Genomic DNA, 25,844 nt, shown 5'->3' with positions numbered 1-25,844 from the left:
TGCACCAGGACACTCACCCTACTATGGCAGTGCTGGGTGCACCTGGATTCCTGGCCCTTGAGGGTGGCACAATCAGTGCTGCTTCCCTCAGGGGCTTACCCATAGTACTGCATGCCCTGGGTACCTTAGTACCTTTTACTAGGGACTTACAGTGGTAGCTAAAGGTGTATCCAATTACTTTTACAATGTTTTAGGGAAAGAACACTGGCACTGGGAACCTGGTTAGCAGGACCCTAGTGCACTCCAGTCCAAATTGCATTCAGAAACCAGGCAAAAAGGGTGGGGGGCATTGCAGCAAGGAGCCAGTCTCTCACAAGGAAAACTGCTGACATGTTGGAAATAAATCTTTCATTCCTCTATGCATTCATCTGAGCCTCTTCTACCATTCAGTGAGGCAGTCATTGAGCCTGTCCTGGAAATTTCAGAAAAAATACAGCTACCTCTACTACGGTCTCTAGATCACCCACAAAAAAGATACATATCAGCACCGAGAGATCGCACATTTCCACCAGCTCACCCTTTTCCTGAAAGCTTAGTGGTTCAGGCCTCATGTTCATCCAAAACTACCCCTGAATAATTTCCCTCAACCGATAGAAAATATAAAAAGATGGAGCATATTGCAAAGGAAGTTTTCTCAGCATGTATTATGGCACTAAAATCGCTCAATTCCTCTTGCTTGCTAGGCAGATATTACATGCTGCACTGGATGCTGCCCAAGCGGTCACCCCAACCTCTCAGGAAATTCAAGGGGGCACTTCTCGGCGAGTTAGTTCCAAATGGACAAATAGCAACCAAACACATTATCCCATCAGGCCTGGATATGGCTGATTCAGTAGCCAGGGTTATGGGTTCCCTTCTGCGCAACTCTTGGCTCAGGAACTCTGGCTTCTTGCAGGATGCCCAACAAACATTAATCCACCTACCATTTGATGGCTCTTGACTTTTTGAAACAAAAGCCAATTCTTCTCCTGAATGATTTAGGGATAGCAAAGCAACAGTTAGATCATTAGGTTTTCAATTAGGAGACTATAGACTGTACAAAAACGTAGAGTTTTTAGCTTGGAATTCTGTTTTCGGAGCAGACAGCAATACATCCTGCAACAGTCAAATCCACTTTACCTGTAGCAAAGGGGATGTGGTCAAGGATGAAAATTAGCTATTCTTTTCCTCCTCCTCCTCGGTGACAGCAGAGAAGCAGGCTCAGGTCTGTTACATCAGATCATTTTCAAACAGTTGGAGGACAGGTATCCCACTTTCTTAAAAAATGGAAGTCACCACCCTTTTCTACCCTTCCAACAAAAGCTCCATCCAGTATCTCCCAGATTAGACTCCTCACGGCTCAAACATTTGCAAATAGACCACAGGAAGTCCATTCCTTTTCTACATAAGGGTGCAGTGAGATTGATTACAGAGCAGGTAAACGGACAGGGATGCTATGGCAGATATTTTCTGATTCCAAAAAAGGATGGTGAGTTACACCAACCTAGACCTCAGGATTTTGAACTGGTTGCTCAAAAAGGAGGAGTTCAAAATGCTGTCCCAGTGCGCAGCTCCTTCTAGCGAAGAATGTGGAAGGTTGGATGGTTTCTGTCAATCTACTAAATGCCTGTTTCAAAATTCCTCTCCTGAGATTACACAGACAGTATCTCCTCTTCACTGTAGTATCAGAACACTATCAGTTCAAAGTCCTGCCGTTTATCCTCACTTTCTCACCAAGAGTCTTCTCAAAGGTAGCAGCTTCCTCGGAAGGAAGTGAATTTCTATATTCTCTTACCTGGGTGACTGGCGAATCAAACCCAAGACCCCCGATTTGCTGATTCACCACTTGCAAAAAACCACTCAACTTTTGTATGAACTCTGCTTTTCGGTCAACAAAGCCAAGTCTCACCCTATGCCCTCTTCGCATACTATTGATAGGGGCATTATTGGATACCACATTGAGTTTAGCCTTCCCTCTAATTCAGAGGATTCAGGATGTTTCTGAATGGAGGGATCATTCCATTTCCGACTGTCTTGGTAGGTGTTCTGTTTTACTGTGTTGGAGGTCTGTAGGCATGCATAAAGATCTCGAGCGACACAGCAGTGGATCTGCAATGGAGGAACATAAACAAAGCCTGCATCACGGAAAACCATTTTACCCTCTTCCTCCAGTGGCCACAGTTATTACAGATGTCTCTACCCTAGGATGGGAGCCCTTGTGGAGGAACTGGAGATTAGAGGCCTACATATCAATCTGTTGGAATTACAGGTGATACTTCTAGATCTCAAGGCTTTCCTTCCTTCACTGTGCTGCCTGTCAATCAGGCCAAATCTTGACAGACAACACAACAGCGATGTGATACACCAACAAACTGGGAGGAGTGGGGTTGTCTCTTTGGTGCAGAATCTATGCAGCTTTTATCCTGGGCTGAGGACCACCAGATTTGTGGGGTAGCAAATCAAATGGCTGGAGTTCTCAATGTACAAGGGCATCTTTCAGTTATGAGGGACTCCTCTTTTGGATCTACTTTCACTCAAGAAAACATTTGCTGTCCAAAATTGTGTGCCTCCGAAGCAGGGCATCTAGGGGGACGTGTTTCACCTCAAGTGGACTGCTCCACTCTTGTACGCATTTTCTCCCATACTTTTAATTCCTCGAGTATTGAGGAAGGTTCATTTAGAACAGCCCCAAGTAATCCGAATCGCCCCGGACTGACTGAGAAGGATGTGGTACACAGACCTTGTTTATCTCTCTGTCCCTTCTGTCCCATCTTCCAACACGTTACACCTTCTGTCATAGTCACAAGGGTAGGTTCTACACCTCAACCTCCAGAGCCTCCAACTGCATGCCTGGATACTAAGCATGGCAACCTGTATGCTTTCTCTACCACCTGAGGTGGTGGCGATCAGTCTCTCTTCTAGACGACTGTCTGCCACTCTGTGTACTCTGGTAGATGTTCTAGATTTGTAAACTGGTGTGCTGATAAATCCATTAAAGCCTATTAATCTGACATTCTATCTTTTGACTTCCACTTCAGTTTGAAAAGTAAAAGGTTGCTTGTTTGCCTTAGCGGCTTTACCACACTTACCAGATCAACCCTCACTGTTTAAATCCCCAATTGTTTTACAATTTCTAAAGGTTTTTACAAATAGTTACCCTCCTTCTCCTTTTATTATGCCTCAGTATGACCTACATTGTATTCGTAGTTTCTTAATTTTCTCCCATAAAACCCCTTCACAGTTGTCCCTTGAGGCTGTTATCCTTCAAAATTATTTTTCTGATTGCAATGACATCAGCAAGGTATGTCAACTATAAGTGCTGAGTGTAAAACATCCCTTTACCACCTTCTTTCCTAACAATCTGGTATTAAGGACCAGAAGTGCCTCCCTCCCTAAAGTGGTTACTCCCTTTCACATAGATCAGTCTATTACACTTTTCATCTTCTATCCTCCTCTCTGTTCTACGAAGGAAGACTACATGCACTTGACCCCAAAGAGTGACCTGCTTCTATATTGACAGAACCAGAGAATTCAGATCAACTCTTAATCGAATACATAGGGAAAGTGACAGGATAAAGGATTCACAACCCAACACTCTCAAGATGGATCATACAGTGTGTCAACATCTTCTACTCCATAGCTTAGAAGGAGCCACCTGAAGGGATTTGTGCCCATTCTGCCAGAGCTATATCACCTACTTCTGCCCTAGCTAGAGGTGTTTCTATAGCAGATACATACAAAGCAGCAACTTGGTCCTCTCTTCACCCATTTGCAAAATACTACTGTTGGGATTTGGAAGTGTGAAGGGACAGTCACTTCGCTCGCTCAGTGTTCTAGCACTTCTTGGTTTAGTCAGCAGTGCTCCCACCTCCTAGTGTGGTACGGCTTGGGAAGAATCTGCAGATAGACCCATCAGAAGAACAGTTACCTACCTTCGGTGACTCTTGCTGGTGGATACAAAGGCCCATATTTATACTTTTTGACGCAAACCAGCGCTGGTTTGAGTAAAAAAATTTACCGCCGGCGAACACCATTCAAACGTGCTAGGTGGGCACCTTATTTATGGATTGACGTTAGCAGGCGATGCGGCGTGGTTAGAGTAAAAAAAATAATTACTATAACCGGGCAGCACAGGCGTACGGAAGAATGGGGGTTGTGCGTCAAAAAATGGTGCAAGTCAGGTTAGAGTAAAATATCATGGCTCTAACCGGACTTGCACCATATTTTGATGCACAACCCCCATTGAAAGGACTCCTGTCTTAGCAAATATGCCCGGTCCAATCGCCACCGCAGCCCTTAAAACTGCTGTAAAGAGACCCTCAATCTTGATCCGTTTTCTTTTGTGTAACTCTTCACTGTAAAAACATCTTTTGACATTCTCCCCTGCATGTTCTTAAGTTAAAAACTGTAACAATGAAGTGTGGACTTTGTTTTTTAACAATACATTTAATTGGGTTTTTAACAATAGATACAGATAAAACATTTCTTATATAATCTGTCATTGTGTATACATAATATGTCTTCAAATGATGGCCAGCTCGGTCAGCCTAAACAATCCTCTCTAGATGTGTCCTGTACATTCCAAGACCCACCCCCTCGGCCATCATAGAAGTCTACCAGTTCCATAGGCCATTATTTCACCATACATGGTCCAGGTCTGCCCACAAGAGGGCTCAAGGAGGATATCCCTGTACAGGCACCAGCCCAACCATATTTTATAATGTGTGTAGACACAGTCTAGCCCCATAGACATGGTGTTTATGATTCATGCAGTGGTCTGGCCCCTTCTTCCACCAAAGGGAGTTCTGCATTTGTACATACATTGGCGATATTCCTCTTGGCCACCACCAGGCCCCACCATAGGAAAACCAGTGTGTATCCGTTACTGTCTGTGTCAGTTGTAATGTGCAGGAGGACTAGCTTTGGACCTTTAGAGAGCTGCCCAGCCAATCATCCTCCCCCAGCACAGAAGCACCCCTTCCCAAAAGGGAGCCAACTTTTCACAGGTCTAAATAGTATGCATAAGGTCTCCTTTTTGAATAGAGCATCCAAACAGTTCATTTGTGAGAACAAACCCGTCTTCAACAGCACGTCACATGTGTATTAGGCCCTATGCCGGTATTTCAGCTGTATGGCTCTATACTGTGACACAGTCACCGCTTCCCAGTGGGACACCCCTGCTTTCCAGTCATCTAACATCAGAGGGCCCATTTACCATTTTCACTCCTCCTGCAGTTGGCAAAAAGAGGCAGATGAAAAATTTGCTAAAGAGCTATAGACTGCTGAGATCTTATGACCTCAATTTCTCCATTAAAACTTTAACCACCCTCATGCAATAGTTGGGGAACTCATCCATGTCTGTTATGTGAGGAATGAAAGGAATTGACTACAATCAAGGTTATATTCACTCATTGAACTCTGACTGATTTCAATGTAACTCAACATAACATCCCCCAACTTTGATATTGCATCCCACCACCGGAGTCCCTGTAACGCAGAGAGCTTCCCCAGCCAATAACCCAATACCTTGTCATACGACGTATCCAAAGATCTAATATCTCCATTCCAAACCTGAAACACCATTCTCACGACTAGAGAGAGAGAGAAGAAGGGGTCTTTTTCCCATAAAGTAGGTGGGATACTTCTGTCCTCCACATCAACTGTTTGTCAGAGGCAAAATGCTGGGCTGCCCGAGATATCAAACTACCATTCATTTATAATTAAATGGGATGCCCTATGATATGAAGCCACTATAGCCGCTATACCTCCCTCGTACATGGATTTGAAGCATTTTGACAGAGCAATTCTGGGGAGGGTTGGTAGTTCCCTGGAAAATCTTGCAAGGCAGCGTCCATTCAAGTGAATAGGTAGCAGGGAATAATAGATGGATAATTCTGTAGTTGGTATAATAAGTGGTGATACATTACCATCTCAAAAAAAAGCGGAGTATCCTAAGAAGGACACGGAGTGCTGACCAGAACCCAAGGGCCCTGGTCAGGTGATCCAGCTGTGGTTGAATGTTTCTGTCACAGGCCCTCTGCACATCCTCTGTAATGTATACCAAAGGTATTTAAATCTGTCAAGACCTGAAAGCCGCCCGCCCTTTCTAACAGTGAAGGGGGGCATCCTGTGAGATACACAGAGGATTTGTCTTGATTGAAGATGACGCACAGAATTTTCCTAGGATTTCGAGGACCCGCGGTCCTGACTGCTGAGGTTCTTCAAGGAATGTCAGGATCTCATCAGCATGTAATGCTTGCCTGTCTGACAACTCCGAGGCCCATTCAAGACCCAGAACAAGTGCGTCAACACTCGGCTAATTAGCCATGCAGCGTGATATCATTGTTCTTTTTTCTTTCCACTTAGTCACATGGGTTCACCAGCCACCCTGCGCAGCACGCACTCTTCGACCCATCGATTCATCGAGAGTGGGGCTGTCTACCCTCCGTCTGGTTTGTGTTATGCAAACCTGGCGCACGGCATTTTGGTGATATTTACTTTCTAAGGCAAATTAGGATTTTCATTGAACTTTGGCCAAAGTGATGACAAGTAGCTCTCTCTGCTACATTGCTTCAGGAGGATGTCCCAGGGTGGTATATGAGTGTTTCCATGCAACCATTTTTGGGGTGTGATGCAAATAATTCTTTATTAGCGGATTCAGACAGAATTACTTTTATGTTATGTGTTAGTTTGGTTTGTACAGACAAGAATAATGCCACTTTCTCTTACAAAATATCGTATTTTAGCATTGCTGCAAAGCATTTAATTTGTGCCAGTTTTATTAAAACAAACTAGAAATCTATTAACAATTTTTTCCTCAAGCATAGAATTTATTTTAGGAGTAGATTTGAGAAGTGAATTTCTTTGTAGGCCGGGTACATTTCACTAGCATGTTCTGTAAATAACTCCACACGCCAGCACTATGATGCATTGCATGGACCCATCTTAATATTGACTGCCATATGATTAGGAGCAGGGGATACTGGGCGTATCATAAGAACAACTGGCACGTGATGTGAGTGATAAGTTTGAGGGTTTTGTACAGTGTGGCTTAAAGCTATTAAACTGCCTTTTAATGCAGAGTATAATGAATGTACCATTGCCTTGTTTCCCAGTTAAGGGTTCTTGTTACCTACTCTTAAAACAGCGTCTGCCACTCAATCCTCATTGCAGTACTGCTATTTTTACTTTAGCTTTTTTGTGTTTCCTTCTCAAATTTATTGTGTCTCTAATCATTGCCTGTTGCCGTCTGCCCTGTTGTGATTTATCTCAGAGCATGTCTTGGAGGGTTGCATCTTGAACCTCACATCAGCCCATGCATTTTAGGTTACGTTTGGTTTGTGGTTGGAGATGGTTGTGTTGGTGCTGCTGGGTCTGCAGGTTACTATTCAAATGTAGTATGCTGCCCTTTGGTTTGTATGGTGATCAGTGCCTGTGGTGTCATTGTGGTTAGTTGTTGATTTTTTTCAGATTCATACCTTCTCTCACCAGCTTCTGCTGTTTTTGTGAGTAGCTTTAAATAGAGTTGTAGGTTGAGTTGGAAACGTGCACAGTTAGCAGTAGATTTTCTAGGCAATTAGTTGCACTGAATGCACCAGTTAGAAGGTGCTGTGTTCCCTTAACGGACTATAAGTTTCTTTAAGTATTCTGAGATTTGTTTGATGAATTCTAAGCTCCCAATTTCTGGTGCATTGACAGGTTTGTTTGTATTACATTTTAATGATGTGTACAAGCAACAAACATAGTAGGAAGTGGTTGATCTACCAAACCAACAAAACATCAATTATAGCCTAATACATACTTACAAAGTGTCCAAATCAGTTACACTAATTTTCTACAAGAGTACTCTATAGAAAGGCTCGCAAGAATATAACCAAGTTCTGTTGTCTTTCAGGAAAACAACTTTTCTTAGGCATACATCACGTTACACAGCATTTTGTATCATTTTCCCAGGTGTCAGTAAGTGTAGTGTAATTTCCTGTGTGCTTCATGTAAGGCTTTTTCAGCAACACTCCAATGAGCAGCAGCTTTAAGCCCCTTGCTGACCCTCATCAGTCTAACCCGTGCATGGCTCTTCTTCTCCTACCTGACAGCAGGATAAGTACACAAATTGTTGTTGTCACTTTTCACTCCTTTCAATAACTTTACTGTTATCTCTCAGTAGAGTGCTAGTAATCAGCAGGACTACAATATGTGAATAATATGTGGGTAATAAAATAGGGGTGGGACACGGGAGGGATGTTAAGGATTAGTAGTCATTTCGGGATTCATTGTGTAGGACCCTTAAGGTCAGATATCCTGCAGACGTAGGTCAATTGAACTGCTACATGTATTTCTGTGAGATGTTTTATATACGTGCCTACTGCCTGATTGAAAATTAAAATCACAATAAAATATGTTTAAAAAAAAAATAATATGTGGATAATAGCCTGCTCTGTGATTTCCATCCCTGGTAGAGGTATATCTCATCTAACTGCTTGGAAGCCAAGTATACTGTGTGTCATTTTAAATCTGGCACTTCCAGAACTTGTTTAAACTTGGGGAAGTCAGCTTCCGTTAGTCTTACACATCTAACTTGGGTTTAGTTAGCCGATCTGGTTGCTGCCTATCTGTCCTCAGCATCGTATGTATAATTCCAAAATCTAATGGCACTCCATATGGCTGACAGCACTTTGTTTAAGACTGTCGACTGTTTCAACAGAAATTTGCCACCTTAGTTGCTTAGGGTAAGGTTGCAAACACCAAGAACTGCGCTCCCTCTAAACTGTTTGTGTTGAAGATAATAAATACCCCATTGTTGAACACATGGCCAATCTCTGTGAATCCAGCGGGAAACGTTAAGACATTGAAATGTGGCAGGCCCTCTAATAGTGCTTTGTGGTGATATAGACCAGGTATCTCCAACCTGTCGAGCGCGAGCTACCAGTAGCTCACAGATCCCCTAAGTGTAGCTCACAGCCTTCAGTTCATTTTAAATAAGCACAGGGTCTTGTTTCTACTTTTAAAGTTAAGGGAAGGCTGTGTTTAGTTCACATTATTATCATCCGGTTGCAGATAGCAGGGCCTCATAAGGAGTAGTGTTGGAGTCAGATTTATGACCCACGGCAGAGAGGTAAAAAAGGTATTGAACTCTTAAATAAAATCCTTGTCAACTCTGTATTGGAGGTGAGAACAAAATGATGTTTCTCAATGCTTTTAAATCCGAGAATGTTCAAATGAATCATTAAGGTAACTTCATTATCTCAAATCTTTTTTCAAAGTGTTGCATTTACAAACAGCAGGCCTCTTGCTTCCAGCATCCAGTAGAACACTGTCATATTTGTAACTGAGAAATAGTAATTTTTAAATGAGAGAAAGTTAAAGTGCAGAAAGATGTTCCACGTTATGAACATTTTTGCACTTTAAATTTTTCCCATTTAAAAAAACGGTTGTTTTATTTGTGTTCTACATGTAATGGTGCCACATATGGCGGAAGGTATGTCTGTGCCAAAAGTGCATACAACATAGGCTCTTGGATATCCATACACTTATATCCCATTCATATGCACATGTTCATACATTCCCAAAGCTCTCACTGACTCGCATGACAGCCCTGTCATGGTGCCCCTAGTCAAAGTATTTGTTCAAACCACAGCATCTGGCGCTATGGAGATAAGGCTTAAAGTCAATAAAGCTGGGTTGGAGGTGTCTGGTAATAATGTGCAAAATATTAAGCCTTTGGTACCTACGATGATTTTCACTGATCAGAAGCAGCTCTCACTACAGAAAGGGTTTGGGACCCTTGATTTAGACATTGACTGGCCACTGTCCTTGTTGGTGAATGTAGAGACATCATATACTTTAACATGCCACCCAAGTCTCATTTCCACTCTAAGATTTGGTTTTGTCCTGAAAATCATTCTGTTTTTTAAACAGCTATGTTGTGTTTTATTTTCATTGTAACGTTATTCGTTCCTAAGCTATGAACATGATAAAGTGAAATTTAATGATTCATTGTCTTGCCATAGAACTTAAGCCACAACTCACTGACCAAGGCCAATGAGGTCATTACCATTATGTGGTGCTGCTTGTGTTACTATTCAGATGAATATGGACTCTGGTACATATTGGGTTGTTTTGGGGTTTTTGTTTGGAGCAGGATCAATGCCAATTTCCATAAGAATAATTATTGTCTGTAGTGGCACAGTCAGCTAAAAAGATGGACTGTATTGCTACCTACAGTAATTACCAGTGGCTGGAATTTATTCAAGTTACATTTTTTTTTTTTACACTTCAACAGAGATATAGCGTATACTTTCCTGCATATAGATTTGGACATAACAAGTATTTTTTTTTTATCCCCGTAGAGATTCCTGAACGCATAATAAGATGCAGAGTAATTAAGAAAATATGACAATATTGGAAAGCTATCTGATACTCAAGAAGAACCAGAAATGATGCCAAACAGTAATTCGAAATAGAACAACCTCAGTAAGAGGTAGAGAATCTTGTACATGACCAGACGTATCCTGCAAGAACATCAAGTGCAATCCAGCCGCTTCAAGAAGCCGAGGATATCCATGCTGGTGGTCCCAAAGCATCCAAATAAATAAAAATCACAACAATTTCACTAGCAGAACACACCCAATATTAAAACATGTTACGTACCACAATTTTTCTTATGTTATTATCAGGTAGTTACAACAGTGCTTCTCTCTCTAACAAGATAGTATCAATGCTGTGGTCTTAATCCACCATAAATACTGTTTTGACTGGGCCAGTCAGTCTGTAGAAATAGACCATAGGTATACAAAACAGGAATTGTGAAGTATACATCTGAAAGTTCAAAGAAAAAAATGTTACTTGCAATGCAGAACATTATTCTAGAATATAACACCTTGGTAATAAGTTTTGTTCCTTGTGTATTTCTTGAATATTGTCCTAGAAACAGACTATTTAGATAAGCTGTGAGTTTTGTTCTTTGCACACGTACTAGAAAGTTCTTAACACAGGTTTAAGAGACAGCTCCTGATAGAAAGATCATACATATGTATCAGTCTTGCAAGAATTCCAGTAACTATTCAACATTATTAAGAACAGATACACTGCAAATACTAAACATATCTAGTGAATATTAAAATATAGTTAGTGATTCATGAACCACGGTTGTCAGTCAGGAAACACATTAACATGATTTATACCAAAATATAACCGATGGTTTGACTCTAAACCCCAAAGAAAAACATACAACGTAATAGGAGCTTTGGCTTCTCCTTAGTATTAAAGTAGCATCACCAATCATGCACAGGGGGGACCCATGAGACAGAGTGAATGTGGCAAGAGTGTTCATCAGCCATCGCAACTAAGGGTTCATTAACAAACAAAAACAGAAGCAATAACATAAAGGTTCTGTGTTTGTGAGAATGGTTTTAATCACTTATTATCCCTACACTGCCACCAGTAACAATTCAACAGAAAACGTATTTAGATGTAATGAGTGAAAGATGACTTATAATGAGTCATCAGCTCTGTGGGGCAAATATCGAACACATACAGCAGAAAACACAGACACATACAGTAAAAATGGAAAGAGCTTTATTCTGTCAGCAAACCTAAAGTTCCACCAGCGAACACACACGGGCGAAAAAGCATACACCTGCAGTGAATGTGGAAAGATCTCTACTTGTGCATCAGACTTAACCATCCATTTGCAATGGCATACAGGAGAGAAAGCATATACATGCAGTGAATGTGGAAAGAGCTTTACTCGTTTATCAACTGTAAAGATCCACCAGCGTATTCACACAGGGGAAAAACCTTATACTTGCAGTGACTGTGGAAAGAGCTTTCATACATCTACAAATCTGAAGAGCCACCAGCTAACACACACAGGGGAAAAACCTTACACTTGCAGTGAATGTGGAAAGAGCTTTACTCGTTTATCAACTGTAAAGATCCACCAGCGTATTTACACAGGGGAAAAACCTTATACTTGCAGTGACTGTGGAAAGAGCCTTCGTACATCTACAAATCTGAAGAGCCACCAGCTAACACACACAGGGGAAAAACCTTACACTTGCAGTGAATGTGGAAAGAGCTTTACAGAAGCATCAGCTGTAAAGAAGCACCAGCAAATGCACTCAGGGGAAAAACCTTACTCTTGCAGTGAATGTGGAAAGAGATTTACAGAAGCATCAGCTGTAAGGAAGCACCAGCGAATGCACACAGGGGAAAAACCTTACATGTGCAGTGAATGTGGAAAAAGCTTTATGGCAGCATCAGCTGTAAAGAAGCATGAGCGCGTGCACACAGGGGAAAAACCTTACACTTGCAGTGAATGTGGAAAGAGCTTTAGTACATCTACATACCTAAAGAGCCACCAGCTAACACACACAGGAGAAAAACCATACACATGCAGTGAATGTGGAAAGAGCTTTGCTGAAGCATCAGGCCTAACCATCCATCTGCGATGGCATACAGGAGAAAAACCATACACTTGCAGTGAATGTGAAAAGAGCTTTATTTCTTTATCAACTTTAAAGAAGCACCAGCGAATGCACACAGGGGACAAACATTACACTTGCAGTGAATGTGGAAAGAGCTTTAGTAGATCTACGTATCTAAAGAGGCATGAGCTAACACACACAGGGGAAAAGCCATACACATGCAGTGAATGTGGAAAGACCTTTAGTAGATCTACGTATCTAAAGAGCCATGAGCTAACACACACAGGGCAAGAACCATACACATGTAGTGAATGTGGAAAGAGCTTTACTCGTGCATCACACCTAACCATTCATCTGCGAAGGCATACAGGAGAAAAACCATTCACATGCAGTGAATGTGGAAAGAGCTTTATTGAAGCATCAGGCCTAGCCATCCATCTGCGATGCCATACAGGAGAAAAACCATACACTTGCAGTGAATGTGGAAAGAGCTTTACTCAAGCAGCACACCTAACCATCCACCTGCGAAGGCATACAGGAGAAAAGCCATTCACATGCAGTGAATGTGGAAAGAGCTTTACTAAAGCATCAAGCCTAGCTATCCATTTGCGATGGCACAAAGGAGAAAAACCATACACTTGCAGCGAATGTGGAAAGAGATTTACTCAAGCATCACAACTAACCAGCCATCTGCAATGCCATACAGGAGAAAAGCCACACACATGCAATGAATGTGGAAAGAGCTTTCGTAGATCTACGCATCTAAGGAGCCATAAGCTAATACACACAAGAAGAACTTCACATGCAGTGAACTTGGAATGAACTTTATTGATTTTTAACTATAAAGGTCTACCAGCGCATGCACATGCGGAAAACCATACACATGGAGTGAATGTGGAAATTTCTTCATGTGAGCATCAGTCCTAACCATTCATCTGCAAAAGCATGTAGCAGAGAAACCATACACTTGCAGTGATTGTGGAAAGAGCTTTAGTAAATCCACACCTCCAAACAGCCACCATCTAACACACATGGGAACAAATATACATATTTAGAGAATGTGAAAAGAGATGCACTCAGTCAGCACACCTAACCATCTGTCTGCAATGGCATACAGAAGGAAAACATATAAATGCAGTAAATGTTGAAAGAGCTTTAGTAAATCCATGCGTCTAATGGTCAGCAGCTAACACAGAAACAGAAAAAAAAACACACACAAGCAGTGAATGTGGAAAGAGGTTGACTCAAGCATTAGTCCTAACCATCCAGCTTCGAAGGTGTACAGAAGGAAAGACATACAGTTGCAGTGAAGGTAGAATGGGTTTGCTAGCTCAACATACCTAAAATGCCACCTTCAATCACACATAGGAAAAAGAACATAAAATATGTAATATTTTTCCATCATTCATAAACTGTAAGAAACCTCCTGCAAACCCACAGATATAGTAAATAAAGGAAGATCTTGCATGGTTTATTATGCATAGTGGTCGATTAGTGAACATACAAAAGCAAATATAACATTCTGTTGTAATGGATGTGAGAAGAGCTTTAATGCTTTTTTGCAACTACATGTGCATCAGCAAATATACACACAGGAAAACTCATAAATACACATCAAATAGGGTGTGTTTTGACCTGTCATGAAATTATAAAATCACTGTTGGCAACACATTGAAGAAAATACTTTTGGCTACAGTAAATGTGGCAGGGTTTCATTTTTCAGCATACAGAGTTGTAAGGGTTATGAAGAAACTGCCCAGTGTCCATGCACTTTCTAGCTTTGGGAAAACACAATAATATGTTGAAATAAACCTGCCACTGTGGAATTTGCCTTGTGCATGTTGTAGGGCAAGATAGCGCTTCAATCTTATTATTGAATACATTGGTAACCTTTAACACTGTTGACTATAGGATGCATTTTTCTATTCCATCCATGCACGTGGGGATGGTGAATGCCTTAATGAATTATGTAAGCATTAGGGTACAGGTATATTTTAGTGTATAACCTTTGCTATTTTTTTGGGATTAATAATAGGTACCCATGTACTATGGCCCTGTATTTCCATCATAACGTTTTGATGATGTCATAAACCACATATCATATATCATATATATCATATCACAAACCACAAGACCAAAGGCCCTGTGATTTGTAAATATCACCAGATCCCTTAGATGGGAATGTAGGGTCATGTCATGAATATTAGCTACTTAATATTTGTTATATTACATGATGTTTTTTGTGGCAGTCGGGTTGAAAAATGTATTGTTTTCAAATGGGAATGTTTACTTACAAACTAAATGAAGTTTGCATAAGGGAGAGATTTTTAATGCTGTTCTCCGCATTTATTCAATAAAGAATGGGCAGGTATTACATTTCAAGATTAGAATATAGAATCAACAAAAGACGATAGTAAAGCTCTGTAGACTGAGTTGAAGCTGTCCACTTGCTGATGAAACTCATCTTTCTTTGGGACCCATGAAATGTGTCCAGAACTCCAGGAGGTCAGTATAGGAGCATATGACAGGATTATCTGCTATGTGTTTTTCTTCTATAAAAGTATGATGTTCTTTTATTGTTCTGATCTGGGAATTATGTATGCTTGCAAATAGAAGAGTACAATGTGTTAAGGAAAGGATATATCAATCTTTTTATGAATATTATTTCTTTATTTTTAGTAATTATGATTTGTAGTGTGACCAGATGACACCATCTCGCAAGAACATTTGAAGTATTAAACTTTCTTTTAAAAAACATTTTCATAACATCTGTTAGTTTCTATTGAATAAAATCAAGACCTGCCATGCAGCATTCATGTGACATTGATTCATCTGATCATCCTCATTGTGTACCACTATTTATATCTGACAGAATGTAGTAATTTAGAATGCATTTTTTAAACTTTTTAAAAATGTTTGATTTCACTTACTGTTGGCAGTCTTGTCATATCTAAATAACAATCAGGTTTAGAACATTGTTCCCTACTTTGTGCAAAGATTACACTTTAGAATAGATATTGTCTACTTTCCGCTTTGTTGGGTATTACTGCTTAAAGGATTTCATGTTAATATATTTTACTCTTATTAAACAGCAATTTTTACTTTCATAGCACTCGATCTTTAGTGCACACTCTGACACAAAAATGCTTTTGGGGACATAAACGTATTCCTTTATTCCTGATAAATTCCGGGAGAAGCAGTGTTGACTTCCCACGTTCAGCAGACTGGACTGTAACAAACCCATGTGGGATGGGGGAAGTAATTTGCACTTATTTTTTATTTTTTTTAAAGAACTTCCTATGCAAACCTGTAGATAATTTATAGCACTTTCTAAGCCTTCTCCTTTCTTTAAAAAATGCTAAACTAAGTATTGACCATGCATTGTTCACACCATGAACTTCCATGCTAACTTGATAAAGTCTTCTCTCAGTTGACATTGATATCTGTGCTCCGAATGAGTGTCCAGATAGGAAATATTGTTAACTGCCTGCCACACTGGAGAGCTTTACTCTCTCTACAGAAGGTGGTCTTGTGGAAGACCCAATATAATGTACAAATGCTTTCTTTTTGTTTCATTGTATTTATTGATTAAGAAAACTGTTATACAGCAAATATTTCATGGTGATGAGGCCTTTTCTCTGAAATATTGCCTTTGAAACTAATGCTAAATGTTAAATAAAAAGTCCTAATCATGTAAATATGCATGTTGATGCACAGGATGTAATATGTTGGAAGGGGGGTATGCCTTTCGTGTAGGGAAATCTTCAGTTAGTCATCCATCAGCAAAGTTAATAGGTAACAAATTACCCTCAGGAGCTTTGCTTTGTATGATTTGTCATGCTGTACTCTCGTGTGGATTAGTTATTGGCAGTGTTATTTAACCATACTCAAAGCACAAGGAGTTAAATCTGTGCAATGGGGGGTGGGTAAGGGTGTTCTGGGTTGGTGCCAGTGAGCTACTGCCCAAGGTGACCACACTGCACTAAGCTCCTGCGGCCAGAGTCTAAAATCCACCTCCATCCTACATGCTCAAAAACACCAAACAATGGCATACCTAAATAGCGTTCTGTCTGCTGATTCTGGAATGCATTAACGCCCTCATTACAACTGTGGCGGTAAATGCCTCCTACCGCTGTGCTGTCAGCCGCCAACATACCATGACCGCGGCGGTATTCCGCTACGGGTATTATGACCCACTCTAAGAAATCCGCCTCTATACAGACACCCACACAAGTCCGCCAGACCAAAGGTCACTGATGAACTGGCGATAGCAAAACCCACACTGTTACGCCAACAGGAATACGCCCACAGTATCACGACCCATTGTGGCGGTCTTTCAACCGCGGTAAACCATTGGCAGTACACACCGCCGCCCTCAAAATACACACACACTTACAAAACTACACCACATTGGACAATTCAAACTACACACCCCTGACACACATACACACACCACACCCATACACCCACACCCACACCACTATGAAACACACACACACACACATTACCCACAACCCCTTACAGCGGAAAAAAAGATAGCAAGCAGAGAGAGACAAGCCAGGAGCACCCAAACAAATCAGAGGCACAATACATCATCACCCATACGCCATCCACGCACCTCACAACACCCCACACAGCACCCCACACATCCTCACACATACCACTCACACTACATCCATGGCACCCCAAATGCACCCCAGGTTTTCAGAGGAGGAGCTAAGGATCATGGTGGAGGAAATCATCCGGGTAGAGCCACAGCTATTCGGATCACAGGTGCAGCAGATGTCCATTGCAAGGAAGATGGAGCTATGGCGGAGGATCGTTGACAGGGTCAACGCCATGGGACAGCACCCAAGAACTAGGGATGACATCAGGAAGAGGTGGAACGACCTATGGGGGAAGGTGCGTTCCGTGGTTGCAAGACACCAGGTAGCCGTACAGAGGACTGGCGGTGGACCCCCACAACTAACAACATGGGAGGAGCAAGTCTTGGCAATAATGCATCCTGAGGGCCTCGCAGGAGTAGCAGGAGGACTGGACTCTGGTAAGTCACATATTTACTACTTTATCCCCCCACCCTACCTGCATGCATCACAAACTCCTACCCCTGCACTCACTTCCATCACTCCACCACCTCACACATACCCCACTATCACAACCCACCCATCCCAATACCAAGCCCTGCATGTAACACCAATGCATGGACCCCCATCACAGACCTGCATGGACACCCATCACCACAGCATGCTCAGTAGAGAGACTCACCCAGCCCACAAAATAACCACAAACACAAGGCAAAGCTGACAGGGAAATCACAACCATACAGGGAAATATACCCATGCACAAGATGTCACACGCAGATACACTAAAACTGCATTTGCATCCCCACAGGACCCCTACTCAACGTCACCGGAGAGGAGGTGCCAGCTACATCCAGTCCCCCCCAGAAGAGGCCCACAGTGACGACAGCAGCTCTGCTCGCCTGGATCAGGATGATCAACCTGACCCATCAGGGACCTCTGGACAGTCCGTCACCCTGCCACAGTCCCAACCCACCACAGAGCCTTCCCCCTCAGGAAACCCCAGCACCCACCCAGCGGGCCCATGCCACTGTCCCCAGGACACGTCAGTCAGCAGTGTGTCCACCACTACAGGGACCCCAGGCAACCCCACAAACCCACGACGATCAGGGAACTGGGGTCAGTGGCAGTGGGCACACGGTTCAGGGGACAGAGGCACAGGACAACAGGGAAGCTGGGAGGACTGCTGTGCGACGGGGGAGGACAGGCCCAGGGAACCCACTCTCCAGGAGGCACTCACCAACATCCTGGGAGCATACCACCATTCCCAGGAGATGATGGGCCAGATACTGGCCAAGTTGCAGGAGACCCAGCGGCTGCAGGAGGGACAGTACCCTGGGATCAGGGAGGACCTCAAACAGATCTACTCCATCCTGGTCACCATTGCAGGGGTGCTGGCTGACATGGGCAACACCATGAGGGAGACAGTGGCACACCAACGGGCCCCTCACACTAGCCAAACCGATGAACAGCCTTCCACCTCCACCGGCGCTAGTGGATAGGAGGCCCCGCCACAGGAACAACAGGCCACCAGCACCTCACCCCTGCAGAAGGAAAACCACCCTGCAAATGGTCCCTGCGATCCAGGCAGAAGCGGGAGACCATTGCCAAGACCCCACCAGGAAATAAGACTCTCCTGATTGTCACCATTCTGTCTCACTATCTCTCCCTGTCCACCTTGAACTGCCATTACTCCCCTTCCTATGCCCCATTGGACAATGCACCTGTGATACCAAGGGACTGGACTTTACCTTGGACTTTCCTCCACCATCAGTCCAGCCCATTGCACATGTCCCTCTACTTATGAGCACGTAAATTAACACCCTTGGAACAAATACACATCTGGAGTCTGTCACATAATTCAGCTATGTATTAGTTCACCATTATCAAAGCATTGCAAGTCATATGTACAGTTAAATATACTTTGGAATGACCTTTGATGGGCAGCAGTACACAGAGGAGGAGCCAGAGTGGGCCACAGAGATCTGAAACTAGAGATGCCAAAGGGTACAGTAAGTGGCCATAGACAAAGGGAAATCAGGCTGCCACGTAAAATTTCCAACAGAAAAGTGAATATTTAAGTGAAGTAACAGTGTCTTACCTGTGTGTCACTGGAAGTACTGCTGTATTATATTGCTTCTGTTGTCAACATCTTCTTCCTCTGCCTCCTCTTCCTCACTGTCCACAGGCTCCACCACTGCCACAAGACCATCTCCAGGCACATCCTCCTGCAGAAAAGGCACCTGGCGTCGCAAGGCCAGGTTGTGCAACATGCAACATACAACGATGATCTGGCACACCTTCTTGGGTGAGTAGTACAGGGATCCACCAGCCAGATGGAGGCACCGGAACCTGGCCTTCAGGAGGCTGAAGGTCCTTTCAATAATCCCCCTCGTACACCCATGTGCCTCATTATAATGTTCCTCTGCCCTTGTCCTGGCATTCCTCACTGGGGTCAGTAGCCATGAGAGGTTGGGGTAACCAGAGTCACCTGCAAATATCGAGGGACAACTGTTAGACACACACTAACCCTTAGGGACAACCCCATACCCAGACACCTACTTATACTGTGTGGCGACCTAGGGCTCACCTATTAGCCACACTTGGTGCCTCTGGAGTTGGCCCATCACATATGGGATGCTGCTATTCCTCAAGATAAAGACGTCATGCACAGAGCCAGGATATTTGGCATTCACATGGGAGATGTACTGGTCCACCAAACATACCATCTGCACATTCATAGAGTGATAGCTTTTTCTATTCCTGAAAACTTGTTCATTTCTCTGGGGGGCAGGGGGTGGGGTGCCACACGTGTACCATCAATGGCACCAATGATGTTGGGGATATGTCCCAGGGCATAAAAGTCACCTTTCATTGTGGCCAAATCCTCCACCTGGGGAAATACGATGTAGCTGCGCATGTGTTTCAGCAGGGCTGACAACACTCTGGTCAACACGTTGGAGAACATTGGCTGAGACATCCCTGATGCCATGACCACTGTTGTTTGGAAGGAACCACTTGCCAGGAAATGGAGCACTGACAGGACCTGCACCAGAGGGGGGATACCTGTGGGCTGGCGGATAGCTGACATCAGGTCTGGCTCCAATTGGACAAACAGTTCTTGGATTGTGGCACAATCAAGTCTGTAGGTTATGATAATGTGTCTGTCCTCTATTGTCGCAAGGTCCACCAGGGGTCTGTACACCGGAGGATGCCGCCACCTCATATTCAGCCTCAGCTGTTGAAGCCTATGGAAGAAAACGGTGAGCAGAGGGTCATATTCACACATCTATTGCACTAATGATAATTTCTTTCCTTTACAGAACCAGTATGTGAATCCGACAATCTGTTGCTGTGCCAATGTCTGCTGTGACACAGTTAGGTGCTATGCCCTGTGCCCCCCTGAAATGGCGGCTGCCAGACCTGTGAGGAGGGACAAGTGGAAATGAGGTAATTCTGTTGTTGTGCACCATTGCGGTAGGCGGTCAAAGACCGCCTCGCAACTTCACATTGTTTATCATTGGGCCCCATGTGTTCCAGGAGCCAATGGCAATGTACGCCGCGGTGACGGTACGCACTGCTGCGGACGTGACTGACATTTTCTATCTGTTCACTCACTTGCTACCTGACCTCCAACAGGAGAGGACCTACAGTGCAAGTGCTGCTGGGACCTGTGTCTGGAAGCGACAATGGCTCATGTGTCTGGGGAAAGGGCCCCTGCCTTCACTGCGGAGGAGTTGGAGAAAGTGGTGGATGGGGTCCTACCCCAGTACACGTTACTCTATGGTCCTCCAGACAAACAGGTGAGTACACTGTGAGCATGATGCGTGGGCCATGAATGTATGGAGTGCTGTGTGTGTAAGCCACATGTGGGGGGGCAGAGGCGTCGTGGCCAGAGTGCTGCATGTAAGGTGGTCAATGTATGTGCATCAGGGGATGGGATGGATCTGGTGGGCCATGAGTGTGATGGTCCGGACGGTTGACTTATTCACTTTTCTGCTGTCTTTTCCATGCAGGTCAGTGCCCACCAGAAAAAAGGTATTTGGCGTGCCATCGCCAAGGAGGTGTGGACCCTGGGGGTCTTTGAAAGGTGGAGCACCCACTGCCACAAAAGGTGGGAGGACCTGCTCCTCTGGACAAAGAAGACAGCGGAGGACCAGCTGGGGCTGGCCTCCCAACGAGGAACGGGTGCCCGTCGCACCATGACCCCCCTGATGTTCTGCAACCTGGCGGTGGCCTATCCGGAGTTGGATGGGTGCTTGAAGGCATCACAGCAGCCACTAGGGGGTGAGTACAGATTCTGAATCCTTACTTTGCACGCGTTAAGAGTTACCTGGGTGGGGGATGTGGGTTATGGGTGCTCCTAGGCCAGGGCGAAGATGGCAGGGAAGGTCCCTTGTTGAGCAGGCTCTGAAGCACTCCTACCCCAATAGTGTTAGTGGGCATCTACTACTGGGCAGGGTCCTGTGGGTTTCAGGTGTGCAGCTAATGGCGGTATGCATTATACCCCATGGACTGGTGAGTATCTAAGTAACTGGTACTGCATGGCCTAGTGCACAGGGCTGCTCCCTGTGTGTTGTGTACGCCAATGGTAGTGGTGTTGCTGGCATTGATCAAGTGTATCCTCTGTTTCTCCCCCCCTTTTTGTTTTGTCACCCTGTCCTTGTGTGCATTAGCATAATCTGGCAGAGGAGCAGAGGCACCGGCGACGGAGGGAGCTGCATCCCACATGGGCCTGGAGGCCGAATCCACAGACGGTGAGGGCACCAGTGGGACGGAGGGCGAGGGGAGCACCACGACGGGGACAGGAGGGGAGACAACGACAGCGACTCCTCTTCTGATGGAAGCTCCCTGGCGGTGGCAGACACCTCTGTGCCCACCCCAACATCAGGTACAGCCGCCACTCCCCTACCAGCACCGCCCTCCTTGCAGCAGCTCAGCGTGTTTCCCGTGCCCGCTCACCCAGGAGGGTTGGCATCTCCTTCATCCCAGGCACCTCAGGCCCTGCCCCAGTCAGCCCTGCTTCCCTCAGTGAGGAGGCTATTGACCTCCTCACTGTTGGGCAGTCAACCATTCTGAATGCCATCCAGGGTGTCGAGAGGGATTTGCAACAAACAAATGCATACCTGGAGGGCATTCACTCTGGTGTGGCGGCCCAACAGAGAGCATTTCAGCATTTCAGGCTCTGGCCTAAACCCTGATGGCAGCCCTTGTGCCTGTCTCTAGCCTCCCCCATCCAACTTCCTCTACCCAGACCCAATCACCTCGACCCCAGCCTATCCCAAGCACACCTTCTGACCAGCATTCACCCAAAGCAACGCCCAGAAGTGGCTCAGAAAAACACAAGTACCACACTTCATCTCACAGGAACTCACACAAGCACCATCCCCATGCAGATGCACCAACATCCACTGCCTCCACTGTGTCCCCCTCCTCCTCATCGTCCACCTCCCTCCCAGTAGCGTCTCCACTCACACCTGCATGCACTACATCCTCATCCGCTACCTCCATCACCAGCACGCCCATCACAACACACCCCTCACGAGCAGTCACCACCTCCACATCCAGGCACACGTCACCTGTGTCCTCTACCACTGTGTCTGTGACCCGTCCTCCCAAAGTACACAAACTCAATCACTCACCCACCTACCCAACAGGCATCCACCTCACAACAGCATCCAGCCCATGCATCTGCACCCAAACTCAGCAAACAGACACCTCCTACAACCACTCCCTCTTCCTCCACTTCCAAACCCTCTCCCTCTTCCCGCCCCAGTGTCTCTAAGACGATTTTTCTGGCAAACATTGACCTCTTCCCTACCCCTCCCCGCCCACGTCCTTCCCGTCAGGCTAGGGGGTCCAGAACCCAGGCAAGCACCTCAGCCACTAAGTCGACATCCGCCGTGGTACCTGCAACTCACAGAGGCTCAAAGGGGGCACCCGTCAGCCCAGCCAGTGTGTCACCAACCCCTGCAAAGAACAAAACCATTCCACCACCTGCCAAGGTGAAGAAGGGGACAGCATGCAGCAAGGGCAAGGAGCACAAACCACCCAGCAAGGCCTCCTCAAAAACTCCAGCTGCCAGACCCAAGGTCACACCACCATCTGCCAAGGTGAGGAAGGGGCAGAAAACACCAGGCAAGGCACTTCAGCCATCGGAGGCTGCAGGTGAAGGCCTGGTGGCTACCAGTACAACCACCAGCCCCGCCACCTGCACTGCGGCCAGCACCGCTACCTGCACCACTGCTAGCACCGCCGCAAGCACCGCCACCTGCACCGCTGTCAGTAGGACCACTACCAGCAACAGCAGCCCCAGTGGCAACCGTCCGAGGCTGCAGGAGAAGGGCTGGAGCCTCCCACCACCACTGGCAGCACCCCCACCGGCACTACCATCAGTTTGCAGCCTTAGCTGTCGCAGGATGGAGTCTAGCCCTGCCTCCATGGACTATCATGCAACCTGTTCCCTGAAAATCTCGTGCCTCAGACACCCAGGTGAGGGAATGTGAACTGCCACACCCCAAGTGTTGCTTCAATGGGCACAAGGCCCCCTCCAGAACCAGTGGAGAAATGCATCCACTTACCCTATCCTTGGCAGGATGAAGCAGACTGGGCACAATGCTCCCTCCAGAACCAGTGTAGAAATGCATCCACTCACTCTATCCTTGGCAGGATGAAGCAGACTGGGCACAAGGCCCCCTCCAGAACCAGTGGAGAAAGGCATCCACCCACCCTATCCTTGGCAGGATGAAGCAGACTGGGCACAAGCCCCCCTCCAGAACCACGAGGCACTCTCCAACATCATGGGAGCTTACCATCATTCCCAGGAGACAATAGCAACTGTACTGGCCAAGTTTCAGGAGACCCAGCGGCTGCAGGAGGAACACTACCTTGGTATCAGGGAGGACTTGAAGTCCATTAACAACACCCTGGTCACCATTGCAGGGGTGCTGGCAGACCTTGTCAACACCAGGAGGGACACAGTGGCACAACAAGGGGCCCCTGACACTAGCCTGGACGATGAACAGACCTCCGCCGGCGCTAGTGGACAGGAGGCACCGCCACAGGAACAACAGGACACCAGCACCCCACCACCTGCAGATGGAGAACCACCCTGCAAACGTTCCCTGAGATCCAGGAACAAGACGGACAACATTGCCAAGACCCCCGCCAGGAAATGAGATCCCCCTGAATGTCACCCTTCTATCCCACTATGTCACCCTGTCCATCCTTAAACTGCCATTGCTCCACTTCCTATGCCCCTTTGGACAATGCACCTGTGAAACAAATAGACTGGACTCTGCCATGGACATTCCTCCACCACCCCCCCAGCCCATTTTACAAACCCCCTCCACTTATTAGCACACGAATAAACACACTTCAATCACAAAACAATCTGGAGTCAGTCTGTGCTTTCACAAACGTTTAATTGCAATAACTATGGAATATAGCAATGTCAATTTACTTGTTCACATACCAATGTAACACAGCTGTAGGCCAGCAGTAAACATAGCAGAGGGCACAAAGTGGGATCCACATCTGTGAAATGGAAAGTCAAAGTGACAAGTCAGGGTCCATACACTAAATAAAAATGACACACTTATGCTAGTTTCAACAATAGAATGAGATGTGGGAAGCAGTGGCATCTTCTTACCTGTGTCTCACTGTAAGTATTGCATGATGATGTTGTTTTGGTTGTCGATATCCTCTTCTTCTGCCTCCTCTTCTTCACTATCCACAGGCTCCACAGCTGCCACAAGACCACCATCTGGCCCATCCTCCTGCAGAAAAGGCACCTGGCGTAGCAAAGCCAGGTTGTGCAGCATACAGCAGGCCACGATTATCTGGCACACCTTCTTCGGAGAGTAGTATAGGGAACCACCTGTCAGATGGAGGTACCGGAATCTGGCCTTCAGGAGGCCGAAGGTGCATTCAATCACCCTCCTAGTTCGCCCATGTGCCTCATTGTAGCGTTCCTCTGCCCTTGACCTGGGATTCCGCACTGGGGTCAGTAGCCATGATAGGTTGGGGTAACCAGAGTCACCTGCAAATGTCGAGGGACAACTGTTAGACACACACTAACCCTTAGGGACAGCCCCATATCCAGACACCTATGTCAACTGTATTGGGACCTTGGCCTCACCTATTACCCACACACGGTGCCTCTGGAGTTGGCCCATCACATAAGGGATGCTGCTATTCCCCAAAATGTAAGCGTCATGCACAGAGCCAAACACACCATCTGCACATTCATAGAATGGTAGCTCTTCCGGTTTCTGTACACCTGTTCATTCCTGCGGGGGGTACAAATGCCACATGTGTACCATCAATGGCACCAATGATGTTGGAGATATATGTCCCAGGGCATAGAAGTCACCTTTCACTGTGGGCAAATCCTCCACCTGAGGGAAAACGATGTAGCTGTGCATGTGTTTCAGCAGGGCAGACAACACTCTGGACAGCACGTTAGAGAACATTGGCTGGGACATCCCTGATGCCATGGCCACTGTTGTTTGAAAAGAGCCACTGGCCAGGAAATGGAGTACAGACAGGACCTGCAGTAGAGGGGGGATTCCTGTGGGATGGCGGATAGCTGACATCAGGTCCGGCTCCAACTGGGCACACAGTTCCTGGATTTTTGCACGATCAAGTCTGTATGTGACTAGGATGTGTCTCTCTTCCATTGTTGACAGGTCCACCAGGGGTCTGTACACCGGAGAATGCCGCCATCTCATCACCTGCCGCAGCGGACGTGCCCTATGGAGTAGAACAGCGAGCAGAGAGTCATCCAACACTGAGGTATCACAATGTCTTATTTTCAGAAATGTTATTAATCCGCAATGTGCCGGTATCTGTCTATATT

At 45.4% G+C, this 25,844-nt stretch overlaps 1 pseudogene; it reads left to right on the top strand.

Moving 5' to 3' along the window:
• The window catches only part of LOC138248912 (zinc finger protein 208-like), a 385,902-nt pseudogene that overhangs the window by 103,432 nt on the left and 256,626 nt on the right, over nucleotides 1–25,844 (top strand).

This window comes from Pleurodeles waltl, chromosome 8, assembly GCF_031143425.1.
Source record: "Pleurodeles waltl isolate 20211129_DDA chromosome 8, aPleWal1.hap1.20221129, whole genome shotgun sequence".
Lineage (NCBI taxonomy): Eukaryota > Metazoa > Chordata > Amphibia > Caudata > Salamandridae > Pleurodeles > Pleurodeles waltl.
Note: the sequence above shows the minus strand (reverse complement) of the source record. Positions and strands in the feature narration are given on the sequence as shown.